Raw genomic sequence first — 10,808 nt, 5'->3', positions numbered from 1 at the left:
ACTGCAGTCAAGATGGTGTTCTTTGCCATCAGGGCATCTAAAGGTAGAATAATGTTTTGCAAAACATGATGAACATACCAGGTAGAGGAAAGCTTTAAATGGTCTAAATTCCCAATAACACTATTGAAGGAGTATTGAGATACTAGGAATTTACAAAAAGACTATGTTAATAAGCAACTTCAGCTTTTAACAATAAAGGTGAACTTTTAAAATATCAGGTATAGATAAAAACAGATAAAATATAATTGTAATTTTGTGGTGGAATTATGTAAATAGAATGGAAATAAAAGCTACAAGTGATGTATACTTCCAAAAGTGTTTAAGGAAAAAAAATGCTGTTTCATACTTTCTTCTTTGCATTAGTTTCCCCCAGGATCATGGAATGGGCCCTCACAACCTTTCATTCATTCTTTTTACTCCTTTTCTTTTCTTAAAGAAGTTCCCTCATAATTTATAAGTTTTAGGCTTTGCAGAACCTCAACCCACCCGGAGTGTAGTAAAATCTTAGGTCCATGTATCTTTTTACCAGTACTACAGATTGTTAGTGGTGTGACCTTGGCAAGAGACTTAATGTCTCATAATCTGTAAAGGAAGATAATAATGATACTTATACCACAGAAAATCATATAAAGGACATAATGTTTAATAAATATCAATTGTTTTAATAGCATTCTGACCAACTCTGGACATCTTTGTTTAAGGGGTTTGATATTTACCTGAGCTAACAATTGGCATGTTTAATTTGAAAGGTAAATTTTTATTTTATAAATTTTAATTATTTTATCTGTATATATTTGCATAAAATTAAGCTGTATCAGGATTAATTTGGAAAATTAAAAGTAACTTCCACTAGAACACTACACTGGGTCATTTATTAATTCAAGCTTATAGAAACTTGTTTTTCCCACTGCTTATTATATTTATGAATGAAGAGAAATTTCAAATTGTCCTTTAATCAGTATATGTTTACCATGAGCAATTATTAAATTGATTTAATGAATTATTGATTTTGGAATGGATTTTCAATATAATTTTGGGCAGAATAAGAATGATGATGCTTGATCTTCCACATTATTGAAGCAAAGACAAAGGCATAGATAAGGTTATATTGTAGTTAGTGAGGTAGATAAATAAAATTTTGTATGATTGAACTGTCTTATGTGAATTATTTTTGTATATTGATAACAGCCTGAAATAATGTGATTAATGGAATCTGTTGTCAAACAAATAAGTTCTTGGTAGACGGTATCATTTGAAAATATTCAGGCTTTTTATAGAAGTTTTTTCAAATGTGAAAACTTACCAATGAAACCTTTCTTTTCAAATGAGCTTTTAGAAAAACAACAGTTAAAGCAAGGTTGACAAGAGAGCTGGAGTAACCCTCTTCTCTTCCCATTTATTTTCTTACTACAGGATGTCCCCCCTCAAAAAAAATGTATATACTACTGAAAGCTGATAGCTCAATTGATGTTTATTTCTTTTCAGATTTAACCCATTTAAATGAATAATTCTTTAAACTATACATTTTTGGAGAACACCCTATATTCTTGAAAATAGTCAGAAACATTTCACTTAGTTAGAAAGATCAAAATTGGAGTATCAGAAAAGTATTCTGGCAGAGAATAATGAGGATGGACCTATGTGAGTGGACATGAAGTGCATGAATACTTATATCTTACATCAGTGACCAATGGAGACCAAAAGCATGTCCTCCTTTTTACCAATGTTGGTCTCATAATTGCTATTTCTGCTACTAAACACTTGATCAGTAGAAGGAACTGATGCTGAGGACTTGATATGGTGCCATTCTCCAGAAAGACCGGATCCATTCAGTGCCAAGTCAATTACATCACACCCCTTCTTCCATGCAGTGGGTAGTGATGTATCCTTATTAAAAATGACTTCTCCAGAGATGGGTTTTCCTTCCATGCCTGCAGTCCCTATGCCAGGACATTACCCAGGGCTTACAGAGTGTTTGAATAACGGATATATAAAATTCCATGAAGATTGCTTCTGGATTGAGAGACAAAAGTATTTACAGTGAATAAGGTATTTATGGTGAAGAAATGTGACAACAGAAACACTATTATGGGATCTACATTTCTGGGAAGTTTCCAGCCACAAAGAACTATGGAATAGCCTATTAAAAATTTAGATAAGGCTCTAGGATTGGGATTACACCCAACTTGGTTAAAATGAAGAAGTCCAAGATGTAAAATATGCACTGAAGGAACCAACAATTCACTTGTAATGATGTGTTACCAGTAGCTGAAGTAGTCACGTTCAGGAAAAAAGGAATAGAAGATTGGCCCCTCGCTCCTTGGTTTCCACTGACATCACTTGTGGTTCTGGGCTTCCTGCCCCAGCCATCCCAGGCCATATTACCGTTTTGCATTTACTCTAGGGGTATGCAGAGCTTCTTGATTCTGTAACTTTCAGCCAGGACCTTTTCACTATTGCTTTAGCTTTGCTCTCTCTTCTTTTGTGATTTCAATTATATTAGTCTTGCCCCTGGTATTCCATATGTATCTCTAATGCATGTAAAGTATTAGTTATTTTGCCAATTTAACTAACAATAAAAGCGTGTTTATAAATTTCCCTTTTGTTTATTTTGCATTTACTTAAATAATAATAAATTGCTTTATTAATTGATGATTTTTTTCAATTAAATATATGGTGGTTTTCTCTGCTTTAAATGTATTCTACAATATGTGAAATGTATGCTTCTAATTAGACTCTCATCGGCAATAAATAAAAAGTATGTGAAATGTATGCTTCTAATTAGACTCTCATCGGCAATAAATAAAAAGTATGCTTCCCCTAAATCCACCCTAATTATTTAGAAATGTATTTATTTGTTTTTTGTTTTTTCAATTATGTTTGACATACAATGTTATATTAGTACAACATAATGATTACATATTTATATAACTTAGAACGTGATCACTCCAATAAGTCTAGTACGTACCTGACACCAGACAGAGTTATTATATTATAGACGATATTAGCTATGCACATTTTACATCTCCAGGACTATTTTATAACTGCCAATTTGTACTTCTTAATCCCTTCAACTTTTTCACCCAGTTCCCCAACCTCCCTTCAGTCTGCAAACCATCAATTTGTTCTTCTGTTTATTTTCATTTTTAGATTCCACGTATAAGCGAAATCATATGGTATTTGTCTTTCTCTGTCTGACAAATATTTCACTTAGCATAGTCCATCCAGGTTGTCACAAATGGCAATATTTCAGTTATTTTTTATGGCCAAATAATATTTCGTTGTATTATGTACCACTTCTTTATTTATCTATCGATAGATTGTTTCCATATCTTATCTATTATAAATTATGCTGCAATGAGCATAAGTATGCATATAACTTTGTGTTTTTTCTTTAAAAAAATCTTTATTGTTGAAAATATTACATACGTCCCCTTTTTGTTCCCATTGCCCCCTTATAGCCTCTCCCCACGCCAAACCCCAGATTTCCACCATCACATTGTCTGTGTCCATGGGTTACGTATATATGCATACAAGGTCTTTGGTTGATCTTTTCCCACCATCCACCTAACCTGGCCTTTCCTCTGAGATGCAACAGTCTGTTCCAAACTTCTATGTCTCTGGATCTATTTTGTTCAACAGTTTATTTTGTTCATTAGATTCCACATATGAGTGAGATCATGTGATACTTATCTTTCTCTGCTGGTTTATTTCACTTAGCATAATCTCTCCAGATCCTTCCAGACTGTCTCAAAGAGTAGAGATCCTTCTTTTTTTTCCCATCACCTTTATTATTTTATTTTATTATTTTATTTTATAAATCTTTATTGTTAAAAGTATTACATGTATCCCCTCACCCCCTAATTGTATTTTGAATTTCTTTAGATAAATATCCAGAAATGGAATTGCTTGGTCATACAGTAGTTCTATATTTACTTTTCTGATAAACCTCCCTTCTGTTTTATCAGTTTACAATTCCACCCATAGCAAATGAAAGTTCACTTTTTTCCACATCCTTGCCAACAGTTATTTCTTGATTTATTGATAACAGACATTCTTAAAGATATGAGATGATATCTCATTGTTGTTTTAATTTGCATTTCCCTATAGAATAGTTATATTGAGCATCTTTTCATATGCCTACTGGCCATCTCTATGCCCTCTTTGGAGAAATATCTATTCTGGTCCTCTGCCCATCTTCTTTAAAAATCAGATTGTGTGTGTGTGTGTGTGTGTGTGTGTGTGTGTGTGTGTGTTTTATTTTATATATTTTTAGTGTTGAGCTGTACAAATTTCTTATATATTTGTATGTTAATCTCTTATCAAATATATGATTGGTGAACATGTTCTCCCATTCAGTGAGTTGTCTCTTATTTTGTTGATGGTTCCTTTTGCTGGGAAAAAACTTTTTAGTTAAATATAGTCCCATTTGTTTATTTTTTTCTTTTGTTTCCCTTGCCCAAGAAGACATATTAAAAATATATATATTACTAAGAATGATTTGAAGAATTAACATCCTGTTTTCTTCTAGGAGTTTTATGGTTTTTAGTCTTACATTGAAGACTTTAATTCATTTAGTTAATTCTTGTGGGGTACTTTAATTTTTTTTCATATATCTGCCCAGTTTTTCCAACACCATTAATTGAAGACTGTCTTTATCCTGTTGTATATTGTTGCCTCCTTTGTCATAGATTAATCAACTGTATAGGTATGTGTTTATTTTTTAGCTTCTTTTGTTCTGTTGATCTGCTTTTATGCCAGTACCATGCTGCTTGTAGTATAGTTTGCTATCAGGTAGCATGATACTTTCAACTTTGCTCTTCTTTCTCAAGATTTCTTTGGCTATTTGAGGTCTTTTATGATTACATATAAGTTTTAGGATTATTTGTTCCAGTTCTGCAAAAGGTGACATTGGTGTTTTGATAGGGAATACATTGAATTTGTAGTTTGCTTAGAGTAGTATGGACATTTTAACAATGTTAATTCTTCCTATCATACTCAGTGGATTAAGTGGACCGAAGAGAGGGAGAGAGTGTGAGTGAGTGAGTAAAATGAGAGAGTGGGAGTGAGTGAAGGAATGTGTATATTTGGGGTGTGTGTGTGTGTGTGTGTGTGTGTGTGTGAATTAGGGACAGTTAGATTCTGCAGGATTCTCAAAAGTTTGCAGACATGGCTCTACTAGATGGGGAGCCCTTGCTACCACTGCAAGCACTCCCATGGTGACTGACTCTGGCACGGAAACTATACCACCTTGAAGAAGAGGCTGTGACTAGGAGCCCAGCCTCAACACCATCCTGACTGGCCTCAGACAGCATACCATACACTATAGCCATTTTGGCCAAAGACATACTACCTCATCTGAACACCCACAGACACCAGAAAACCAACCTTCCTAGCCACAGGCTCCTATGAGACCCAGAGTGTACTTCCCTCCTGCCGGCATCTGGGCTCTCAGAGTGCATGACCCTCCAGCCAAGCTCACTACTTCAGACACAGGTCCCATGTGACTTAGCGCCTGGATCCTTCAGTGAGAGCAAAAGTGGGGAGATAAAGAAACAATCCCAAAAGGGGAAAGAAAAAAAAGAAAGAAAGAAAGAAAAAGAAAAAGAAAGGAGGAATCACCAGAATAGGGACTAAATGAAATGGAGGGATGCAGTAAGTCAGAAAAATAATTCAGAGTAAGGGTCTGGTCAAGGGCATGTACATTGGTTGTGGGCACATCCCCGGTAGGGGGTGTGCAAGAGGCAGCTGGTCGATGTTTCTCTCTCATTGACGTTTCTACAATAGCTCTATCTCTCTCCCTTCCTCTCTGTAAAAAAATCAATAAAATATATTTTTAAAAAAGAAGAAGAAGAAGCCATAGGCAGCAAAATAGCAGACATATGTCATAGCAGTGTCTTTAGCAATACAGCTCCTTGGGCAATGGAAACTAAGGAGAAAATAAACAAATGGGACTACATTAAAATAAAAAGCTTCTGCACAGCAAAAGAAACCATCAATAAAACAACAAGAAAGCCCACTGTGTGATAGAAAATATTTGTCAATGTTATATATCTGATAAGGGTCTAATCTCTCCAAAATTTATAGGAAATGCATACATATTAACAAAAGAAAGACAAACAATCCAATAAAAAAAATGGACAAAAGACCTAAATAGACACTTTTTGAAAATGGACATAGAGAAGGCCAAGAGACATGAAAACATGCTCAAAATCACTAATCATCTGAGAGATGCAAATCAAAACAGCAATGAGGTGCAAGCTAACACCTGTCAGAATGGCCATCAACAAACAACAAGTGCTGGTGAGGATGTGGAGAAAAAGGACCCCCATGCAGTGCTGGTGGGTTGCAGACTGTGCAGCCACTGTGGAAAATAGTATGGAGTTTCCTTAAGAAATTAAAAATAAATGCCAATTTGACCCAGTAATCCCACTTATAGGAATATATCCCAAGAAATCAGAAACCGATCAGAAAAGATATAACACACCTAAGTTCAAAGCAGCACAATATACAATAGCTAAGACTTGGAAACAGCCTAAATACCCACCAGCAGATGAGTGGATTAAAAACTGTTGTACTTCTACACAATGGAATGCTATGCACAAAAGAAGGAACATTTATCATTTGCAACAGCATGAATGGAACTGGAGAGCATTATGTTAAGCGAAGTAACAGAGAAAGGTAAATGTCACATGATCTCACTCATATGTGGGATATAATGATTAACATAATTTGATGAACAAGAACAGATCCAGAGACAAATGGCATGGGAGGGGGTTTATAGAGCAACCAAAGGACTTGTATGCATACATATTAGCATAACCAGTGACACAGACACTGGGGCAGGGGAGCTTGCCCAGAGTAGGAATGGCTGGGGACGGGGGAAGGTCAAGCAGGAAAAAAGGAGACATACGCAAAACTTTAGATAATAAATTAAAACATATATATTCAAGTGTAAAATAAAATAAATACCTTAAAGTTTGAAGCAAACAACAACACAAAATGATGGTACATCTACACAATGGAATACTATGCTGCTGTAACAAAGAAAGAACTCTTACCATTCACAACAGAATGGATGGACCTGAAGAGCATTACGTTAAGTGAAATAAGTCAGTCAGACAAAGATAAATATCACATGATCTAACTCATTTGTGGAATATAATAAACAACATACACTGATGAATAAAAATAGACCCAGAGACAGAGAAGCATTGAACAGACCATCAGACCTCCAAGGGAAAGCAGCAAGGAGGTGAGATATCAACCAAAGGACTTGTATTCATGCATATATGCATAACCAATGGACACAGACACTAGGGCGGGAGGTGTGAGGTCATTTGCTAGGGGGTGGGAGTGCAGGGGAGAGGTCAATGGGGGGAAAGGAGACTTTAAACAATAAAGAATTAAAGAAAAGACAAAGACTGGCAATGAAAAATAAATAAACTGATGAACAAAATAGATCCAGAAACATGTAAGCATGGAACAGAATAACTAATTTCAGAGGGGAGGAAGGTGGGGAGGGTGGATGGATAGGAGGGGAATGACTAACCCAGGAACTTATATTCATATACTAATAGTATAAATAACCCATGGACACAGACAATACAGTGGCGAAGGCCTGTGAGAGGCTGATGCAGGGTGTAGGGAGTCAGTGGGGAAAAAACAAACAAGCAAGGGGACGTTTATAATACTTTCAACAATAAAAATAAAAATTTAAAAATATGCAATATCATTAATTCAGTTTAAGTCCCTTTTATACAATTCTTTACTCTTTCCTTTTTAAATAAATAAAAATATATTTTTATCACACTGTGCACTCCTCTGGATATTTAAAAACTTTTATTTAATAAATATGTCCATATTTCTTAGACTTATAAAAAATGTGCACAATATAATTTTGCCAATCTTCCATTTTTCCTTTGATATTATGTTTTAAATCTTACACACATATTCATATATAAAATTAATAATTTTAAACATGGAATGTATTCCATCAGTAAAATATTTTTCACTTTTAAAATTATAAATAAAATTTTTTTCAATATCTATCTCTTTCAAGCATATGCCATTGTTCTATGAATATTTATTATACTAGGAGATATACAAATATATAAGTGGTAGAGAATTTTATTTTCAATTTTCTTCTGTAAAGTTGACCATTTGAAAATTACATCTACATTACAGCCTTTGGAGATATAGAAAAAGTATTATATAAAATACAGTAGAAAAAACTGTTGACATATTTGAGGGGGAAATAGGAGATTTATCATGGAGAAAAAGTGAGAGCACCTTTAAAAATTTGAGGAATCATTACGTTAAAATGAGAATAAATTTATTCTATTAAACCACAGATGGCAGAACGTGTTGAGCACTCTAACTAGATTCATCAGATTTGTGAAGTAGTGGGTTCCTTATGATTGGCAGTAACCATCCTAAGGCTTTGATCATTTTGTAAGACCGTGGAATTATTTTAGTGACAAGAATATAGGTGCCAAAAAATTATTTCACTGACTGGGAAACTATGAAAATCAAATAATCTGTTGTTCTCATATGTACCAACAAATTGGTAAAACACACATACACACACACACACACACACACACACACACACACACACAACTTTTTTCCTGTCTATTTCTGGAAAAACTATTTTTAAAAATATAATTACTCTCACTGCAGTGAGACCTCAGATCTCTAAAGGGTGACTTCTCACTTCTCCAATAAAATCATTTTCTTGGAATGAGGATGGAAGACTTTATATTGCCTTCCCTTAGGACACTGTAATTTGATGGTAAGGGACAGCAGGACCAGAGTCCTCACTACCGCAGGGAAGAACCTGAAGGGCTTTTTTTCTGCACAGCTTAGTGCAGTGACCACGTTAAAATGCATCAAGAGTATACTTGGTATGAAATATTCTTGGTATGAAAACTCATAGCAGAAAGTGGGAAGCTTAGAAACAAATGAAGGAGACCAAATTTGGAGAAAATAAGGAAGAACTGAAAGACAGAGAAATTACTAAAAGTAACATAAATGTAAGTATTATATATGCATATGATGATATTGTTTGAACTAGATATGATGGGCAAATTGCCTCCTAGATGCAAAATCAGAAACCAGAAGATAGCAAAGGAGAAAGTATTCTTGTCTCAGTCAAATTGGAAACTCCATCTGGAAGAAGAGAATCTCTGTTCTCCGCTTCTCTGTCTGTGTGACTGTCCCACTGATTGGCTTAGGGCAGCCCTGATAGGATCAGTATCTGACAAAGACAGGGAAGTACACTATAGGATAGTCTCTTCCTTCTCTGCCCCTTTTATGCTTTCTAGTCAGGGAATACTTAGCCATCTGTTAAGCAAAGATTTGTTGACTATCAAAATTTGCCAGGAATGAAGAAGGGGCAGCTATACAAGGTAGTGCCATGGTCAACAAGGATATTCTTTATTGCCTTTTACTGTTATGCTTATTATAAGTCAAAGTTCTAAAAACAAAAGTATGCTTATTTATGGTTTTAGAGTTTTATTAACATGCTTAATAGAATATTAATATAATATCACTTTCTAAGTATTAAAGTTGGTTTTATACCAGGAGTAGGGAAATTCTCTTATGCTTTTTTTTTTTACAATTTAAAAACTTTTCTATATTGAGGTACACTAACAATAAAAATATAAAAAGTTAATGATTCATTAATGAAGAAGCTTCTGCATGCTCTGTGTATAGTCCAAGGAATTCTGAGTGACTTTAAAAAAAATACATATATTTCTGTAACATAACTGCCTCCTGTACTTTAAAGAATTTTTTTTTTAATCCTCACCTGAGGACATGCTTAGAGAGGAAGGGAGAAAAAGACAGGAGAGAGAGAGAGAGAGAGAGAGAGAGAGAGAGAGAGAGAGAGAGAGAGAGAGAGAGAGAGAGAGAGAAAGAGAGAGAGAGAGAGAGAGAGAGAGAGAGAGAGAGAGAGAGAGAGAGAGAGAGAGAGAGAGAGAATATGAATCAAACACAAATCCCCAGGATATGCCCTGACTGGGAAACAGGCAATCTTTCGATGCACAGGATGATTCTCAACCAACTGAGCAACTCCAGCAGCCAGGCACTGCCTCTGCACTTAGAAGTTTAGATGTAAAAATAGCTTTGAGGATAATTTAGTTCTATCTTCCAAGGACAACCATACAGCTAGTAAGTGGCCAATGCTATTTATCTTTACTAATGTATACTTACCTTAATTATGAAGAAAAAAACGAGATGTAGCATTAAATCTAGTCTGTTCTACTTGGATTAAGAAATCATAGACAATTAACATGGAGAATATATTCTACTTGTTTCCTATATTTTGAAAAATGAAGACTGATAAACCTTATCATTTATTAGATATAAAGGCCTGGTGCATGAAATTCATGCACTTGAGGGGTCCCTCAGCCCAGCCTGTGCCCTCTCGCAGTCTGGGAGCCCTTAGGCGATGTCTGACTGATGGCTTAGGCCCACCCACCAAGGCAAACATCTTTAGCACTGCCAAGGAGGCAGGAGAGGCTCCCACCATGGCCACTGGGCTCACCAGTTGTAAGCCTGGCTCAGAGCTTCTGGCTGAGTGGTGCTCCCCCTGTGGGAGTGACTAACCACCAAAGGTCAGCTCCTGCACTGAGCATCTGCCCCCCTGGAGGTCAGTGTACATCATAGCTTCTGGTCATTCCACTGTTTAGATTTGCATATTAGCCTTTTATTAGATAGGATGGTGGAAATAGAGTTAGTAGGAAATTTGAATATTTTCAGAAAATAGTTTTTCAAAGATAAGATGATCTATTAAAAATGTATAA

This window comes from Pipistrellus kuhlii, unplaced genomic scaffold (genome assembly GCF_014108245.1).
Source record: "Pipistrellus kuhlii isolate mPipKuh1 unplaced genomic scaffold, mPipKuh1.p scaffold_m20_p_1, whole genome shotgun sequence".
In the NCBI taxonomy this organism is placed as follows: domain Eukaryota; kingdom Metazoa; phylum Chordata; class Mammalia; order Chiroptera; family Vespertilionidae; genus Pipistrellus; species Pipistrellus kuhlii.
Note: the sequence above shows the minus strand (reverse complement) of the source record.